General features: G+C 41.7%; 1 protein-coding gene across 1 annotated transcript in view; it reads left to right on the top strand.

The window, feature by feature from the left end:
• Nucleotides 1–7909: 7909 nt before the first annotated feature.
• zfhx3 (zinc finger homeobox 3) overlaps nt 7910–21043 on the top strand; it is a 208056-nt gene continuing 194922 nt past the window's right edge. The window contains 1 exon segment of the mRNA XM_034570513.1: nt 7910–7938. The gene's annotated coding sequence lies outside the window, so the exon portion shown is untranslated.

Raw genomic sequence — 21043 nt, 5'->3', positions numbered from 1 at the left:
CTTTATAAAGCACCTGACCAGTGCCTAAAGTGCTTTGCGTTTTATAACTGGTTCTATATGTATGATGCTGCTAACCTTTTAAACATATACATCTCTCCTGGTTGGTTCCTCCTTACCTGTGCATATACATGTGTAAAAAGCGCAAAATCAAAATGGCCTGTACTCTCACAATATTCTGCAAACGTTTGTCCAAACAGAACTTTGCAAAAAAATTCCTTTTAAATACGCCTCTTCCTGGTTTAATCTACGGAAGGATCTGAAACTGTCAGAGCTGACGGGGGAATTAAAGTACATTTTAAAGGATAGAGGAAATGGCTCTTATGGTCAATTTTGGATGGCCTTTAAATTCCGCTTGGAAGAATGCACGTGTGTTCTATATGTAGTGTATGACAGCTGTGTTTGTGTTGTTTTTTATTGTTGTAATAATGTTTATCAGTCGTCACGGCCAGGTCAGAGAATTTATCCTCATTTATCCTCATTCAGCTTGTTAAATAAAGGATTTTCATATATCTATAGATTTTTTTTAAAACATATTATCTTCAACGATTATAGTTAGAGTCTCAAAGTTAAACAGAATCCCCCCCCCCTCAATGAGTGACACTGTCCCTGTTCCAACAGGAGCTGGTCAGTTACAGAAGCCACTTGTTATTAACTCACTCACCAAGTATTGGCAGCTCACTGACACTGGTCAGTGGGTCTGCCAATACCTGTCTCTTACCATCATGGCCAGACAGAGGTCATTATCAGAGATCTGGGCCACAAGGGGGACCTCAGGGACTCCACTATTCACTGGCTCAACAGGCCGATCGCCCAGACAGGTCAGGTCAAAAATGCAAACCCCCGCGCAGCCTCCCACCCCGGCCCCTCTCTGCCTGTCTCCTCACCTTGGTTTTCCTCTCTGCTCGTGCTGCAGCTTCTATGAAAGAGTTTACCGGTGCACCTTGATATTTTCGTAGTTTCTGGGGATGTTTTCTATCAGTAGATTCACAGCCGCGTAGGTTATCAGCCCCGAGCGCCTCCGAGCTTTGCCTGTGGCCCCTGCAGTTACTGTTGATACGGAGGAATACACAGCTCCGCGTCGGTGTTTTCATTTCAGTTGGCAGCGTGACGCTGATAAATCTTTGGGAAAACACTCATTTAGACAGTATGCATATGGGTCCGTCCCTCGAAAGTAATGGGTATTGTATACTTAGGGGAATTAACATAAGACATTTTGCACAGTCTAAGAAAAATATAATTCATGCATAATTGATTGGCGGCGTGATTGCCTGAGTTTACTGTCATTTTTCTGTGGTGAGACAAAGTCGTTCCTCGGGCTGTTTAGCCTAATGGTCTTTGGGGATATTTAATTTAGGGCTGTCCAGGAGCAGAAATGGGGCTCCAAGAAATCTCCCTCTCTTTTTTATAACGCGTGTAGTCCCCACCGCTCAAATGACTCTCATTTAGCATGCAAACCCGTGGTCAGAGCTGCTCTAATTGCCTGTCATTTTGATAAACTCGATCAACTTATTTGAATGTGTTGTGCCTCACATCCCAGTTTGAGGTGGAGGTGAGGAGAGTGGAACTATTGGCAACTTTTCATGTGGTGTTTGATGTGGTGGACTGAATATTAGGTTGGATGTGAGCTTGATATGGTGACATGAACATGTATTTGACATAAATAGAATAATGTAGCTCAAAAAATGTATATTTCGAAATATACTTAAAATAATCAAATATTTTTTTCTTTTTCTATTTTGGTTATTATTAGAATTTTTGAATTATATATATTCATTTCAGGACCTGATGAATGAACTGTTGATGTCCTGATATGTTGAGCGTGTGCCTAGAAGAGACTTTGTTCAAGCTTTTGGGTGCTGTAATAAATTTTAAAAAGTCTATATGTAAAATGTCATTAACATGCGTTAAAGGAACATTCGTATCATAAGCGTTTGTTACTTTGGGAAATAATGAGTGTAAATGCATGTCTGCTTACATACGCACACCTGTGAGAAATCTGAATAACAAATAACGTTACGTCTTAGAAATAAAAAGGTTTAAACTAAATTGTAATTATGAGTTTATATATATATATACATTACATACATTTTTATTATTTAAATTTCATTATATAAATGCTGTTAACATGTGAAATATAGGCTAACAACAGCATGTCCAGTTGTATTTGTCAGACTATTCATGGCAGTGAATGAAAAATAAATAACAAAACAAGAAATATTTTTGTTGTTGTGCTGCAGGGGTTGTTTGAACGTCCTGGTCATAAAACATGTTTTGGGGTTCTGAAGCAGGTGAAAGTCTGTGTTTGGTTAAATATTATAGTTTGTATGTTGTGTGGTTGGACATGTTATTATTCATACTTTTGTCAGTAGGCCACTGAATAAACTCAAGTATTGGTCGGGAAGCTGTCTGTTATAGAGAGGGGTGGGATTAGAAAGATAAAGGCAGCAGTTAGAATATTCTTGGAAGGTTTTTCCTCAGTTATTCACAGCGAGCAGTCGAACATGGTTCTTACCCAAGAATCAGAAGATGAAAGTTGCAAAGGACTTGAAACCTTGGGCCATTTTTCACACCTAGGCACTTTCCGACTATCACCTGAGCGGAAACCTACAGCCGGCCTTATGACGGTTTAGAAAGGGACGGGCTAATAGCCGTGTTCGGCAGCTGGCCCTATCACAGCAGGGTGGACAGGGCAGAACAGAACACGAGTGAGCCCCCGGTCGCCGCTTCATTATCCCTCTGTAACCATCCACATCAGCACACACCTCCGCTCCAGCCTGCTGGGCCCGCCGCTGCACCGGCCACTCGCCCGAGACGAAAGGCAATGAACTCCAAAACATGCCGTTCATCTTCCAGATGGAGTGATTTACTGATTTAGCACGGGCCCCGTCCCCCAAGAACCACTGCACCCATACACCGGCACTCCCCACTCTGCTGAGCAAACATTTATATTCTTTAACTTGATATTCTGATATTATGAAAATAGAAATCAAGCAGTCAAAATACATTTGGAACTTTCTGTGCATAACCGGCTGCCAGAGAAAATGGAGAAAAATGACACTGGGGGAGTAAGTGAGAAAAAATGAATATATCTGGACTGGACTGCGGTCTACTGAGGGGATTTAAAATTGTACTGGTGAGGGATGGGAGTGGGGATTGCTCCTTTTCCTGCTGAGCCGTACCAAAGAGGGGAAGGGGCACGCTTGTGTTTATTTCCTGTTTTTTTTTATTACCCTCCATGAAAGGGAGTTTTGTAGGAGCTGGATTTCACTTCCCTAATTTTCTCATCACTCAGACGGAGCCACCTGTCTCTTCCCAAGTTCCCCTTCCTTTGTCTCTTAAATAATCAGCCTACATCCACACACGACGTGGGTGAAGGAAAATGACCAGGGAGGGGGAAATAGAATGTGTTAGCAGGGGAGACAAAAGAAGAAGAAAGGGGGGAGAGGAAAAAGAAGGAAAAAAAAAACATCACCCGCAATAGAAGATGGGTGGGGGGGGGACTAAAAGATGAGAGAGGTGACCTTTTTCTCCCTGGCTCGCGTCTGGCCATCAGTAAGCAGCCATGTTTGAGAGGGAAGCCATTTTCTGGCCCCGCTCATTACTGTGTTTTATATTCAGCTGCGCTGGGAGGTGCTGGTCACTGTTCAACCCTGCAGTCATTTCATGCGTCAGTTCAAGGGTGTGTATCATGTTTGTCTGTTTGTGTGTGTGTGTGTGTGTGTGTGTGTGTGTGTGTGTGTGTGTGTGCGTGTGCGCGTGTGTGTGTGTGTGTGAGTGTGAGGGAGGGAGGGGCTGTGAAGGGGAGCCGGGGGCACTCTGGATTAGACAGAGAGACCCCTGGGTTGGAGGCCAGAGCTCAAGTTCATCACTGCAGACAATGGAAAGCTCTTCAGAAAGCAATTGGGCTCTCAGTGATGCTGGCCTCCGCCGTGGTGTGGGCCGCGCTGCACGACTCCCCTCTCAGCCGCCGCCGCCACAGCTGCACCTTCGCTCCTGCCTGTCCTCTCCCAGTCCAGTTCGAGTCCGCTCGTGCTCATGCAAACACTTTTAATCGTGGCCCGTGAGCAGGACCGACTGTCACGATGTCCATTCTGTTTATTTGTGCTGTTTTTTTTGAATGTGTGTGCTACACTGTTTTTCTGGGCATGCGCACAGGGTCAGACGGTGCTCTGAGTACAACACACAGCGACAGTGCAACCACCCTCCCCAAGACGCACGCACATGCACACTCACGCACGCAGAACCACCACCATTCCTCCTCCCTCCTGTCCTTCTCCCAACCCAACCTCCTCCCTCTTTACACCCCTTCACCAGGACATCTGCTCCCCCAGCGTAGCTGCCATTGTGATGCTCCACACTAACAGGGGTTTTAGCCACTGGTGGTGTGAAATTAAACAGCCACCTCGTCCCTTGATGATAAGTGGCGTCCTGTCTTCATGCTGCGGCTATCTCCTGTCACACAGCACAAGGTCACGCTTTCAAGGGTGATCATGGGAATTAGAGTTTCATTGTAAAAAAATAAATAAAAAAATGAAGAGGAGACATGAAGGAGAGATGGTTTCAACTGTCATGTTTGGCCCCGATTGTGATTTTGTGCTCTTTTTTTCTATTGTCGACTGAACCTCTGATACTGTATTGGACATGAATTTTACACTGCATCACCTCTGCCTGGCTGCGCCCATGTTTCTGTCTGTGCCCTGTTTTCATGAACAGGAACACAGGTGGGTTTATTTCATGGTGGAGAAATAATGTTCAGTGTATTTGATGAACAGGTGAATATTCAGTACATGCTAATAACATATAATTCAGAGATTCACAGTCAGGGAGGTTCACTTCAACAAAAGAAAAGAGACACAGAAGTAATGAAAAGGCTTTTCTTTCACGGGCAAATTATCTTTTTGAAATTAATAGTTAATATTTTAGTATTGCTATATATTTTTAATTCTCCCTTTGCATTTTTGCAAATGTAATGCATCCTTCCACATTCATTTCACTGTGCAGCCTTGATGAGTACTTCAAATGTGAATTAAAGCACTCCATTTTAAGAGGAAAATGAGTAATAATTCAAAGATATTAATAATACATAATAGTGCTCTTCAGAAAAAATTGAAAGTTGAAAAACAGTGGAGAAAAGAGGAGGAAACATTTAACTCTTGGATTGTTTAGTGGTGTTTTATGGATTGTGATGCAGGTTTACAGTACTACAGGTCAGGTGGGAGGGGTGGGGGGGTGAGGTGAAAGAGGGCACATGACAGTTGAGTGAAGGCAGCTTCTGTAACGGTCACATAGTTTGACCAAAGCACTCATTAATATTAATTTTCTTGTTTATTTTTTCAACTTTCCACCTCTTGTAACTTGTAACGTAGTGAAACTGGCAGAGCTGCAGAGACGGACGTGTGGCAGTGGACGGCTCGGTGGTTGGGGGGGGGATTGGTGAGGGGGGGACTCTACATCACTTTCTTTTCCTGTCTCATAAGATATCACTTTCTTCCCCATTCACTTACTCTCCCTCAATTTAAGGTGGTTATGCAAAGGAAATGAAATTCCCCCATTTTTTTCTTCTTACCAGGGCTTTTAAAAAATAATATTAGAAAATTCTCATGATTATGATAGTATTAAAATGATTGAGATGGAGGCCAATGGAGTCGTTTTCCAGTTCTGCTTAAGCCCTAATGGTGGTGATAGAAGGTCCTTGCTGGGCCATGGGCCACATCATTTCCTTTTTCGCAGGTACAGTGGAGGGGCACGGGGCTGTGGCTTGTTAACTGGCTGCACTGGGGGCAGACGGCTGGAGGCTGAATGAGACTTCTGTATAATAAAGTGTGGCGTCACATAAATAGCCACGGGTTCCATAAACAATTATCTTTTAAGGGTTTTTGTAGATTTTTAAATTGAGTAACTGTGTGTTCATTAGTTGCTAAATTTATTCAAGCTTTTATGGGGAAGTTTAGCTCGACTGTGGTGTGGATAAAAACGACATGTAGGTATTTAGCAGAGGCTGGTGGCCTTCACACTGAATGACTCTGCTCGATGGATGTTTCTGTTGTGTTGGTTTGCGTCTGCTGCTGCAGGAGAGAAGGAAGGCTGATAGTGCTGACAGAGTCTTGGGGGTCCACTCTGCAGTCATGACTCCTGCCTGGCTGCTTGCCCCCATGGGTGCACACATTGCGGTAGCCTGTTGACCAGTATGGCAACTCCAGCTTACACAGTAATTTCCAGTCCCCCCTCCCCCTGTCTCTGTCTGAGTCCAGCCCCGACTGCAACCCACCTTTAGCTGTTCCCATTTAGCCTTTACTGTATATATAGACTTTCAGACTAGAAGCAATCAAACACAAAACGTAATTAATGATCGCTCAAGTTCTTATGCATCATAGTAGCCACTATATTTATATATATTGTTTTGTAGTAACTTGGGTATTACAGTTTCAGTCTGTAAAACATAGATAAATGAGATCTTATAAGTTATGGTCATTTTGGAAGTAATTTCTTGAAAATAGCTGTGGCACAGACTTACATTTATGTATGTGAAGTCCACATTAAAAATTTTCATAATATTGAAATTTGTTTTAAATGTAAATTTATACTTTTAATATACTTCATGCTTTATTAGATCTTAAAAGATTTTTTCTTTCCTTTAAGTAAAACTCATCTCAAAGCAGAGGGTTGTACTGGGGATAATCTTTTTGAATATTCATAAGTCTCAGTTTAATATTTCACAATTGTGTTAGCATCTCGTTTCAAACCATTTAGCTTATTTTATTGACAAAAGCTTAATACAATGTTATAAAAGTAATTAATACTACTAATAAAAAAATAATCAAATGTTCATTACTTTTTATAGTATTTTAGTCTTTAATTTATTAACAAGACAATTTTACACCCCGTAAGAAAGTTTGTAGCAAATTTTTACTTTTAAAGTTATATGAATATTTTATTCATTCGATTTTTGAAAGTTATTCAAACCCAGTAACAGTAATAAGTTTTCCCAATATTTCAATATATACTTTTTACAAGTATTATTATTTGTGCTTTGCTATGATTTTATGGTCACTTTATCTTTCACTCACACACTCACTCACACACTCACACACACACACACACACACACACACACACACACACACACACACACACACACACACACACACACACACACTGTGCAATAAATTGAAGTCATTTTGATGAAAAAATGAGTGGCAGTGTGATTTGGGACAGCTTGGAGAGGCCAGCAGTGATGTCATTAAGCAGCACCCTGGATGATAAGGCAATCGAATAAATAAATAAATTAAAATCCTATCTTATGTATTCTTTTCACCACCTCTCAGACCCCCGCTATCCCAAATCCCAGCCCCTCATCCCTGCCCCCTGCCGCCCCCCTCTGCCTCCCCCAAACACACACATCACAAATACACTCCTTCGCTGCTGATGCGGTCCACCATCGCTGCTCCCTTCCCCCGCGTGTCCACCGGCATATCAGGGAGGGGAAAAAATGAATGCAGCTTTGCAATAAATAATGCATTTTACTAATACGCATTCAGGTGAAGTCAGTCTTTGGCCCCATCCCATGCACATTCAGAGAGGAGAGAAATGTAGAATCCATGAAGGGAAGGCTTTTCCTCCTGAACTGAAAGCAGTGACGGCTCGATAATAGGCTAAAACAACGAGCATGAGAGCGAAAGAGTGAGAGAGAGAGGGACCAAGAGAGTGAGAGAGAGAAGGAGAGAGAGAGAGAACAGAGGAAGAAGAGAGGGGGGGCAGAGAGGGAGAGAGTGGCAAGCATATTATAACTCATCCATGTGGATCACCCTAGTAGATTGGGAGCAATCCCTTGTTGAAATTGTCTTCTAAACACTTAGAGAGAAGGAGACAGAACGGAGCAGCCAGCCCATCTCAGTGTGCCTGTGTGTGTATTCTCACACTGCCTGCTATCCCAGCCAAGGTAGAGAGACTTCTGACAGACCGCTTGCATGTGTGTGTATTTCACTTGGCTCCTGTGCGTGCGTGTGTGGGGGTGCATGTGTCTGTGCAGTTCTTGCGAGCCGGCAAGCTAGAGAGTGTGTGCATGTGTTTGAGCAAGAAGGAGAGAGAGCGAGAGAGCGAGAGAGAGAGAGAGAGAGAGAGAGAGAGAGAGAAAGAGAGAGAGAGGGGGGAGAGAGAGAGGAGATATGTGTGAGTGTGTGTGTGTATGAGAGAGTGTGTGTGTGTGTGTGTGTAAGGAAGAGGGGGTATTATGCACCCTGGATGTTGCCTCGTGCTTTAAACAGCTGCCTACAAGCCCAGGTAGTGCGCGCCGGCTTCTAAATAAGCAGCACATTCACCGTCCCCTTCAGGACAGGAGGCTAGGCTGCAGAGTGTGAAATCAGACTAATACAGTGGCGTAGGGCTGAGCAGGAGCAGGAAGCAGCTCCTGCATGACTTACTTAGACTGGAGGTTTAGAGGACAAGAACCAGCAGAGACAGAGGAGAGGAGGAAATTGGACGTCAGACAGAAAGGGGAGGAAAAAAGAAAAAGACAGTAAGGTCAGTAAATTCCTCTTTTAATATCTGCTCTTTCTGTCAGTCTACAGTACTTTGAGCACAGTTAGTGTGGAGCTTGGACTGAGGCTGAGGCTGAGGCTGTGACTGTTGTGTTTTGCTGGAGAAAGTATTGATTCTTTGTAAGTTTGTGGGAAGTGTGCTCTTTTTGATCCTGCAAGGTGAGAGCAGATGGAAACACTGGATGTGGGGGGGCTGGCTTAGAGCAGCCCAACTCTGTGTGTGTGTGTGTGTGTGTGTGTGTGTGTGTGTGTGTGTGTGTGTGTGTCAGTGTGTGTGTGTGAGAGAGAGGGTGTATAGTGCTCTTGTGTTTACATAACTTTATGCAGAGTTGTATAGATTTTGTATAGAGTGCAGCCTATGTGTATACAGCCCATGTGTAAAAGTCAAACGGTGTGTGTGTGTGTGTGTGTGTGTGTGTGTGTGTGTGTGTGTGTGTGTGTGTGTGTGTGGGGGGGGGGGGGGGGGGGGGGGGGTTCTGAGATGCTGTGTATTACAAACAGGGGTGACTGTGCAGTTAGGGGGTGTTACCGCCCAGTAGCTCTAAAGTGAACCAGATAACAGGACTGGGAAAAAAAATGTGTCGCCCCCAGAACGAAAAAAAAAAAAAAAGTCACTTTTTTATCGGCAGTTTGTGTGGACGGGGAGATGAATAGACGCCAATGACAGACAGCCGGTGAATGCAACACACGCACGATCCCGTCACTGTGTCATGTGGTGACACATTACCCAATGAGCGGGTCAGTGCGTACAGGTACTCAAAGATCATGTGACCGGGTTGCACACACACAAGATGGTGTCCACAGTACAGAAAGTTGTGTTTACAGTGACACTTTTAAACAAAAAAAAGTATAAAAACCTTTAACGATACAGAAGTTTGAATAATACCTGTAACAAAGTTCTGTTTTGTTGATTTTTAACATATATTTATATTTTTGGATCATGAACGTACACTATTCAACTTTTTTGTGTCTGAAAAAGCGTTGCGATGTGTTTAGCCACACGCAAGCTCAGGAAAAGTGGAAAAGCCAGGACTACCAAATTGTCAGCAATACTAAAGACATCAACACAAAAATTTCAGCCATCCATCACAGCTGTCGGCCTGTTTCTGTGGCGACAGTGATTTATTCTAGGACTGAAATCCATTTGGACCCTCTCTCTCTTTCTCTCTTTCTCCCCTTCCCTCTCTCTCTCAGTAGCTCACTCACTCACTGGGTGACACTCACTAACGCACATAAACCCAAATACCGTGCAAAGCAACTCTCCCAGTCTTAATAAGTGTTGATTTTGTTCAGTTGCAATTACTTGGGAGTTGAGTTGACAAGTGCAAGTGTTGATTGGAGAATTATCTGCCCTCTCGCAGAGCTGCCATGGCTCTGGGCCAGCTGTTCAAAAATATCAAATGTGTTTTATGTGTATTTTTTTCACTTAGCAGTAATATTAACTTGAAGAGTTAGTGGCAAAGTGTGAGAATAAACTATCAGTCATTGTGTTTATTAACGGACATTTAAAGCCCACATTTAGGATTTATATGAGGGAATATTCACAACAAATGCATATTTATTCTACTCTCATTGAGATGGGAAAAAAAACATCTCAGTACAATATGATACAATAGAATCATAGACTGCAGCCTTGAGAATGACTAGAAAGTAAACCACCACATCTTTAACACTGTTTAAATGAAACCAAACATTTTAATTTTTATTAATTTACTACAAGACTTGCATCTTGAACTGCATTTGATTTTGTGCATGCATAGGAAGTGTAGATTTCCCATGTTGCATGTGAATCATAATCTAGTGTTTGCATCACATTGTACCAAAAACTTTGAGATTTTGCTGCCAAATTAAGAATAAAAGCCACAAAAAAAAGTTACATTCAAAATATCACACACTTTTTAATAAGTATCACTGGGTGTCTTATTATCCTCTGCAATAGAGTAAACAATATCCATAAATGAAGACAGGCGTGCTGTGATGATCCAGACTCTTAGCTCTGTAAATCTCACACAGGAAGTAGCAGGTGAACAAGCGTACATGACTCTTCTTGACATGTGTTTTAGCCATGCAGCGTTTTAGCAACTGTAGTGCTCATGTCACGAGCAGAATAAATGTAGAAACATGAATGAAATCTGATATGTAGATTGAACTGACAGTGTGTGTGTGTGTGTGTGTGTGTGTGTGTGTGTGTGTGTGTGTGTGTGTGTGTGTGTGTGTGTGTGTGTGTGTGTGTGTGTGTGTTGCTGAAGATGAGGAGCAAAAAAAGTAAAAAAAGCCTGCTGCAGTGCCTGGCGTGCTCCCCTCCTTCATTCCCCTCTTATTTAATTTCCTCTCTTTTCTCGCAGCTTTTCAGGCATATTTTTCACATGTCAGATGATAACTCAGGTCCTACAGTGCAGGGAGATTAATCAGTCAACACAATATCACACTGACAGAAAGCACACCCAGCACCCTAAGACCCTGCTCCAGCCCTAAGCCTAGGCCCAAGCCCCAAGATTGCACCCCAGGATTTGTGTGTGTCCACTTGTATGTGCATGTGTCACGTGACTGGGTGCTGCTCTGATCGGTTGATGGGTATTATAGATGCCTCTTTTGCATGGTCAGCTGTAAATACAGTATGCTTGTCTGTCTGCACAACTACTGCGTCTCAGATGTTGATCTGCGGCGGCCTGTGTGTATATGAGGCGGAGCAGGGGGGGCTCTCTGCTGCGCGCCCTCCTCTGCCCTGACCTGTGTGCGTCTGAAGGGGCGAGGCTATAGCGCTGACGCTGAGGCCGGCCAGAGAGGTCACTCAGGCTCCATGAGAGTCAGGCTGGAATGCTACACACAACAGATGAAGGGAGTCAAATGTATTTATCCTGAATGTTGACTTTAGCCTCTATTTTTGGCAGATCATGCTAAACTGAATTGAAAATGAGATGGCGATAAATCAAGTGAAAAATCATAATTTATGACTGAATCACTGAGCATTTCATTTTTTATTTAAAAAGTTTAATTTCATACGATCACGTCTGTTGTTTCAGTCATGTGTGAGGCCTGTGTGACTGAAGCTGTCGGTGCCTCTGCGTCGTGTTTGAACTCAGGCTGAGGTCTGGGCCTCGCCATGATAACGTGCCAAACGAAGCTCCGCTCCTGGAATCCTGGATTAATGCGTGCTTTAGGAGCTTAACATGGTCAGCCATTCAAACATGCTCTGGATTGACTGGGCAACCTTGGTCGCCTGTTATCTCCTCTGGAGTTTTACAAGCACACGAATCAGTGGGGCAGAATTTTACCACCATCACTGCTTGTGTTTCTCTGCACAATAACACACTGGTCATTAAACACCTCTGACCTGCATGTTAACCACTGCTGACATAGTATCCTTATTGAAGTATACTATTTCAAATTAATATTTTACAATACTTTTTATACATAATGTACACTGTAATTTGATGTAATACAGAAACATGTAATATTTATATATTCTATTTCATCTTTTGTCTTATTTAATTTTCCTTAAAATGATTAAAAACTGTAAGTTTATAGTGTGGGAGCAAACTTTCATTAAATTATTCCTCAAATTTTTTATGTTTAATTGATTCGTCATGTTTGCAATATAATATTTAATATTCAGGGGATTTCTAACTTCATAACTTTATAAAATAACAAAAAATAAGTTGATTTAGTTGATAATTCTTGTTACTTATTGTACCATATCTATATAAAATAAAACTATATATATTTACAGATACAATTGTTATCCATAGAGGCATGCAACTCTTTCTTTCTTTCTTCTCTGCAGACATTTCTTTCTGACAGTATACATCCTGTTTGCTTCTCTTCTGTGTGAATCTATAATACAGTGCTGTACAATGGACTAATACAAGATATTTGAGTTAACGTATTAAATTCATCGATTCGGTTGTGAGGCTTTTGTTAGCATGCGAATGTCGGCATGGTGTCTTTGCTTTGTTCCTTCAAATGATACAAACTCCTCCATTGGCTGCTCACGAAGACGGGCATGTGCTCTCCTCCTATGAGATGTCCATCTCACTCCTGTCAGTGTTGTGGAGCAGGTTTGGATGCTGCCTGCATGTATTTACCGACAGTGTTTACTGCCACTGGAAGGAGCTTCATCTAACACTTGTCACCGCTGCGTTTGAAATCATTTCTCTGTCACACGCTTTTTGACATTTTCCTACTGATGAACAGATGCATGTTTGAGTCTGATTTAACGAAGGGTTAATACTTTGATGGTCAGATTTCCTGAGACAGAGTCTAATGGGGATTGTGTGTGTGTGGAAGAAAAAAAAAGAATTACACAGCCTCCAGAAGTTTTGGAATCACATCAAGCAGATAGAGAAGCTGATGCCTCCAAGGGTTTGGTTTAATTACATTAATGTTTCTGAAATTCCCCCTGACATCCTCGTTGCCTCATTTGCTGTTGTTATTTGTTTGCATGTTAGGCTTGAGGTCCTGTTGCCTTAAATCTCTTAATAACCACACAATGTGATCGTGTTGGCCCGTCTTGCACAGCGATCTATGCAGTAAATACGTATGGTCATTCCACATCTTATTACAGCTTATTATTGCAGTCATGTGCATAATCACTTTATGCTTCCCTCATGTGTGAGTAATTTTTGCACCCTCATTTGTGAGTCTGACCAAAAATTGTGCTTTTTCAGCCACACTGTTTTATCCAGTGTGTCACCCACGTCTTATTGTTTATTTTATCATGATGTTTCCTCAAGGATAAAAATAAGAGCTCGCTTTGACCTTCACAAGCAAAGTGCTTATCTCTTGTACAGTGTTTTATCATCATTTGCTCCTGATATATGGCATGTAATATAATTTTTAATAGTGCTATTGTGCATAAATGTAATTTGGTTACATATTGTAAAACAGCAAAACAGCATGCTGTATAGGCAGCAGGGTGGTTTGTTCTGTTGTTTGGTTTAAAAAAAAAAAAACTGAGCTTCTGAATTTTTCAGAGCAGAATTTCTCATGATGATGTACGGGCTCCGAGTAGATCGGAGCAGCGCTATGTGTTTCGCTGTGTGCTGTGTGTAAGAGTAATGATGGTGGCGTTTGGTGCTATGTTGATTCCATCTTGGCTGTTCTGCAATAATTCAGGAGCGGAGGAGGGGCGGGGTGGTGGGGAGGCACCATTTTACTCCTCCAATCCCCCTTCGCCACCATCGGAATATAATCCGCTGTCTCCTGACCTTCAAATCATGCAGCGATGCAGTCATTTCAATTGGCCCGGCCGCCATTAGCGTGAAATGTCCTCTAGCCACTCTCCTCCTGCACATGGAAGATTTCCTTTCTCCCAGCGTGGTTTCCCTCCTCTACCCTGCTACTTCCCTCCATCTCGCATTCTCTCCACCATGCCCCCCGAAGCCCGGCTGCGATGGAGGGTGGGAACCTCCTGCACTAAGGAAATGAGCCACCACAGGAGATGCTGTTGGTCAAAAGACAGGATGAAAAACGCGCACTCCATTAGATTTGATGTGTTTGTGTTGCACTTTGTTCCTTTTGAAAAAAAATGTTTCAGTACATTGTACATAGATACTTGGTTTTACGGCGGCTGTCATTTTAAAACGCCTAATTGCGTGTATGACCTTTAGAAATCAACATGTTTTTTCGCCAAGCAGCATATTAACAGTACAATGCAGCACAATGTACTTTAAATGTAAGGCAGATATTTTTGTTACAACTCGTAAATTGTTTGTGTGATTTTGAAGATAAAGAGAATTTTAGTGGCAATTCATACAAGGAAAAAACATTGGATCATATTTATAGTCATTCTCTCGTGAGCTGTCATTTGTGCACCTTTATCTTTGATTTTTGAGCCTAGAAACAGCAAATTCAGCTTTTCAATGTTATGGACCAACACTTTGTGGTCGCATGAGTTCATTGGAGCATGCCCTCATCCAAGTGCATTGCATCCAGGGAGTAGCCGGTACCCTCCTTACCGTACTGAGCAGAGGATAGATGATATACTGACAGGGGCAGAGGAATCACTGCATGCCAAAACTCAGCATGTGTTATGTTGCAAGTAGATAGATAGATCAATTATTGAAAGAGGACATATTTGATATGATCTGAATATTAAAAATATATCAGAGGGCAAACAACATTCATGGCTGTCTTCAGATCTGTGCTGAGAGATGTGTGTCAAATCTCTAGAGAGATGCGTTATCCAGAAGGGTCAAGGGGCTCTCTGAATGTTTGATAAGATGCAAGAATATTTTTTCAACTTTTTTTGTTGTTCATTTATAAAAAGTAGTGTAGAAATGTCAGCAGTACCTTTCAAAATTATGTTTATTACCACTGTGCCTCGTGAATTATTATTCCTCCATATTCATAACCGCGGATAAATATCCTGTGACCTAGAATTCAACTAATCATAAAACATCATTACAACAAACACATATCTTAACAGTTTCATATTTCCCCTGCATCCAAAAGATATTGTTTTGTGGATGGGCGCTGATAGAATTTGGCTCATCCTGTCACTACTGGTTATGTTTGTGGGACAACGGACACTGGAAATGTGTCCCTCTGTATTCATATACTGAGGGTGTCAGCACTGACCCTGGTGCAGTGGGTGAAATGGTGAGATTTGTTTACATACACACCGATGTTGTGTCCCCAGGTCGTACACAAGTCCTCAGCTGAAACCTTCCCTGAAGTCTATTTCTCCCCACTGCTTGTTATTACATACAGTACATTTTTATGATTAATGACCCCACTGGGGTATATCCATAATGCTGTGACCTCTAGGTAAAATTGAAATGCATACACTGGATGTAGAGTATTCTTATATTATTGCCCAATATACTTAGCAGCCATTACATTTGTTGGCAATGGTGAAAATAAAACAGACAGCTATGAGGTTTCAAATCAACACGGCCACTCTAAGAAATGGACTTATTGGAATTGCATTAAGTTGATTAGACTGAGAAATGAATACTGTTTACAATGGAGCAGTGTTAAACACTCTTGTTTCTCCCAGCTACAGGAGTGCATTGACAGTCGGTCAGCATCAATTAAATCTGCTGATCTGTATATCCTGAGAGGCTGGACTTGTTGTCTTGTAATAAAGCCAGTCTGTGGCAGCAGAATGTTTCATTTCCTCTTGGAGATTGGCCTCAGTAATGCACTGTGCTTATCATAGTCCTGGAAGAGGGCTGCACAAAGACAACGCTCTGATGCTTGATACCCAGATCAACCTGGGGCCAATGCTTACAGCGCTTCTTAGCAGCAGTTGGACCTATTTAGCTGAACTGGACCATGACCATTTAGACTCTGAAGACCTCTAACTTTTTTTAAATCAGGGTAATCCTGTGGTTTAGATGTTATGATGTACTGCACATGTCAAATTCTAAGTCATGTTTAAAATATTGGTCAAATCCTTTTTTTTTTTGAAGCGAAAACACTGTATTTTGGGAATATTATGAGTAGCCGTATGTGTCTGTTTGTGCAGATGGAAATGAAAAATGGGGTCTGGGAAGGACGGGGTTGTGAGGGGGCCAAGCTGTCCCTGGCCATTCATTCTCTCTGGCCCCCCTGTCTAATTAATGGGTGACGTTCAAACACGTTATTGCACCAGAGGGTCTGTCACTCATTAATCATGTGACCTTCTGTGGCACAGTTAATGACCTTGGAGGAGTAGATCAGCTGGAGATGGCTGAAGCCGTGGAATTAAATTGTTTCTGGAAGTGGTCATGGTCACATCAGGCCCTTTAACAGCCACTCTGCTCGGGCCCTCTCCTGTTACACCTCAGCCTGTGTCTCACCCATTGGTCCTTTTCAGGCTCAGCCACAAGGATGGGCAGGGGAATTTCAGACACTGGGACTCCGGATTAGAGTCGGCACGGGATGGAACCAATGTTAAACTCAAATCACTCAGTTATGACGTTATTGGCTGTTTTTCTGCATGACCACTGCCTGTCACTCTGGAAATCACCTAAAGAACTAACTTGTGCCAAGTTCCTAAAATAAAAACTTCTCTCATCAAAGTTCTGAATTGCAGTACAATATTCAATATATGTTTTTCAAAAGAGTTTTCATGCTTAAATGGAACAGATTTTTCTGAATAAGTTTTATATTTTATGTACAAAGTATTATTTAATGCAGAAAAGTATGAACTCACACTGGTTTTACTTTTGCCTCTTGCACCTTTCAACCATTCAGTTGTGTCTATACACTATGTTTGAAGTCACAGTTCCTCATATTGCTTGAATTATTCTACAGTAGTGAATGAATATACGGGCATAAATAAGTCAAGTAGGATTTCTCACTCATAAAAGAATTATAGAAAATAGATCATAAATGCCATGAGAAATCAAATATTAAATACTGCAGTTGACATGAAGAAAGTGTAAAACATGCAATTGACCGGTCAAGTAAAAACAAGCCTGACACATATTTTTAATGAAGACTTGAGAGCTGAAGCTCAGGTGTCTTTCTTAATTTCCTCAGACAGGAAAGGAGACATTATAGAGGCATCAGTTGTTCTTAGGATCTGGATGTTGGAGCCACCAGGGCAGAAGTAATACATTCTCTGATTGTGGATGAAACTTTCTGTGTTAATTACAGTCTATGAAATACTCTATGCTATTGAAATCAAGCCACCTCAGAGTAAAAGCATCAATGACTGTGTCCTGATTCAATTAAATACTTTAAATTATATGCCACAACAAGAAGCCGTAGAGTGTTTTTTCCCACATTCATCCATTCTTAGTTTATTTTATTGAAGATACAGGCTAGAACATAAAATATTTTCCCAAGGTTATTTTTGAGACATTGTGTGTCACCTAGTGTTTAGTAAATCTGACATTAACTGTCTAATTGCATCATGTAGGATCAGTAGAGAGATAAAGCTGAGTGTTGTCTGCATAGCACTGAATGTAGATGCTATGCCCCAGTGGACATTTTAAATTGGAAAAATAAATGGGCCCAGGACAGAACCCTGGGGTGCTCCACAGTTCATATGTGCTCAATATGACTTCAACAATGTTTACACAAAATTGTTAATAAGGAATATCCACCATTTGTTTTTATTTTTACACCTTTTGGACTTGACTGTAATGTAAGAACTTAATATCTTTACAACAACTTTTATGTCATGTATTTGTAATATATTGTAAATTTCTCCCATAGTAAGATCCAAAAACTGAATTTGTACAAAACAGGAAAATATATATTTTTAATTGTATCATTACAGGAAAAATCTAAAATTGGATTTTCTTAAGAAAAGGCAGATTAGGGAAGCAATAGGTGGTTACTACCTTATTACTGAAGCAAGTACAACCATTATATTTGTATAGCCACCCTGTGGATAATGAACTATTTTGAGAAAAATAAAATTAACAGTGTGTCCAAAGTTTAAATGACGACCGCGTTATGGCTGTAACCTCCTTTTTACAATCGCAGCATTAAAATGTTAGCTTTCTTCTCAGTGACATTGAAATGGAGGGATTTTGTTTATCCCCGCCTTTGTTTATTTAACATTTTGCTCAGCAGGGGAGTTTCAGATAGATTGTTTTCAAGACAGTCCCTGCAGACAGCGAGCAAACACTCTACCGCTTCATCAAACAGAACAATCTTCAACTTTCCCCTTCTGCAGTGTGCAGGGAAATGTGACTGAGAGGAACATCATAATGGAATATGATTGAAAATGATCGTCATAATTTTTCTGTCTGAGTCTGTAACAATATGCGAGCACGTTTTAGAGGATTTATTTAGAACCATGCGTAAGTGCACCCTTACACAGGGAAAAAAAACACATTGATGGATGAAAACATTTCATTTTCATCTCGCAACATTTGCAAGTTTTTTTTTTTTATTAATGAATTCACTCGTGTGATGGATTCGAGATTTTTTTTTTCCCCCCTTCGCTAAGACAGCATCAGTAGACATTTGGGCACATGGAATTCAACCTGAAACGCGGAGAGGGAGCTAAAACAAATCTTTGTGAGCTGAAAAGTGAGTTCACCCCCGTATGAAATGAGTTCTGAATTGGGCTCATTCCACATCTGTGACTCCTCTTTGTGCAAATGTGAGCCAGACGAGTTTTAATGGTAGCACGGTAGCATTTTCCTTTTCATTTAAAAATATATTTCTGACAAAGGAGCTGAAAATCCATTGTCAAAAATGGCATGGTGGGGACAGTCATGGACCTTTGCAACTGCACTCATTAAAAACTCACATCAATTCAAACATACACACACAACCGCACACATGCTATATGTAGACTGTGCCATTATCCCCTCACCCTTCTCCTACCACCCTCTGTCTCCCTCATAGCTGCCTCCCTTCTCTCTTTCCACCATCTTTCTCCCTGTTGCAAGTGCAGGCTTGATTAATATTTCCACTGCTCCGTAACCATGGCAATAAGGTCACTGCATATGATACTTAATTGAATCTTCACAGTGCTTTTGTGTGCATCTCCTGTGTCCGGACAATAAAAATCTTCCTCTGATGACTCCAACCCCCTTCCTTTACTCCACTCCCCTCCATCTTTCTTTTCATTTTGTGCCCCATGAATTTATTCATTTGTTTCCTCTGCTACCTCTTTCTTGTGCTCCCTTTCTTTCCTGGCCTCTCTGTGACCTAATCTTCCTCGTCCTGTCATATGCGTTTTACTCTTCTTTTCCCTCAAACATTGTACCCTTGCACGTCTTGTCCTTCAGAAAGAAGCAAGACGCTGTTATTTCTATAATGTAGAGCCGGATTCTGTTTGTTTTAGTCCTCTGTTTAAACCCTCCTGTTGTAAAACACTTGATGACTTATTGCTCTTTAATACCAGACTAATGAACAGTATGCTGTTCCACTTTTTTCGGTCTGTTTTCTTTTCTTTTTTTCTCCTTATGTTGCTTATTCCTTTTCTCCCCATGCAGCATTTGCATACACAAATCAGTCTGGGGCCCAAAAGGTAAATTGATTTCAAATGACACTGATGACTCAAGTGGTGAAACAAAAAGCCTGGCAACCAGGAAACCATCGGGAGACAAAGTGAGCCACTGACACAGGGCGCTCTCTGAGCAGGTGTTCTGATGAATGCCTAACAAATTGGGGGTCCTCTAAGATCCGGACATAAGTGGAGATATGTCCCCTCTTCATGCGGCACATGCACCAACACATAAACACATGCTGACTGGCTCTTTGTTCACGCAATGGTGGAGGCTAATCCATGACAAGAGGGGATACAGGTTCACAGGGAGAAAACAGTGGAGTGGGTAAAGAGTGGAGGGGTGACGAGGAGGCGGTCGTCTGTTTGGGGAGCTATGGCTTGTCAAAATGGCAGGATGGACAATGACACAAAACACACGCTCTGTTCTGATTTAACAGTGATATATTTCAATTTCTGCACTTTTAATTCCGCTTCGTGCGCATACGTCAACAGGAATCAGTCTTTTCTGTGCTGCTGGGTGCAGCGAATGATATGCCACTATTAACTTGAACAATATAAACAAATATACCAATACGAGTTAAAGTTGCACAATAAATAACATGTTATTCAAAGAAGAAAACGACAATAATCTTGAGGCAATCATCAGAGTCAAATAAAACATATATGAAGATAAGAGAGAGGATGGAAAAAAAAGTACACATCAGATTTGACACGTGCGCCATAAAATAACCATTAGCAGTTACCTACAATCTGAAGTGACAGTCTATCAATAATGCCACTCTGAAAATGGGACAGGTTTGTTGCTGTCTTTAAATCACCAGAGACTCCATATATCATTAAAGCATGCAGGTATAGGAAATGCATTACAGCTTGATGTTAATGGGTGTGGTGGGAGCAGCGGGACACATCGGGGCGCAGGAGGACATCGCTCACCTCTCAGTGGGTCACGGGATGGAGACACCTGGTCGGTCTCAGACTCAGTCCCGGAGACGACATCTATAATGTATCTGCAGTTTCTATTTTCTGCTTTATTCAAGACTTGCAAAACATGTAAATGTGTTTTTATCTCAAAATTTAAAAAACGAAGATTTAAAAAAAATATAAAGCATTTTATTTTTTCTGGTGTCGGTCAAAATAGTTTTTTTTTGTTTTATTAGTACAGTCGTGATTAAATATCCCAAATACTTACATCCTGTATAACCTTTAATATAACACAAAGCAAACCCTGTCACTCTCAAAGATATGCATACATGCATGCAAACAAGCACAAGCAACTGCGCCGGAACACGCGTGCACACACTGACTCCCATTCACCAGCCAATCTCTTCATCCCTAATGCGGCATTTGTGTTCAATCAAACTTTGTGTTGCATGTGAATGGGCCTATTAATGAATGGGACATGCGCGCAGTGTCTGCCAGCTTTGAGAGCTGACGACGGAGCACGCGTCTTTTCTCCTGCCATGTTTAATATGGAAGCACGTGGAGGCCCTAGTATGCCCATCTGCTCCCCCACACACGCCGCTCAGCCGCCCCGTTTCTACCATGTGCTGGTGTAACAGGCAGGCATTGTAGCAACAAGTGTCTCCACATTAACACGCTTGCCA

Source organism: Hippoglossus hippoglossus, chromosome 3 (assembly GCF_009819705.1).
Source record: "Hippoglossus hippoglossus isolate fHipHip1 chromosome 3, fHipHip1.pri, whole genome shotgun sequence".
NCBI classification, from domain to species: Eukaryota; Metazoa; Chordata; class Actinopteri; order Pleuronectiformes; family Pleuronectidae; genus Hippoglossus; species Hippoglossus hippoglossus.
This window is presented reverse-complemented; position numbering and strand designations above follow the sequence as displayed.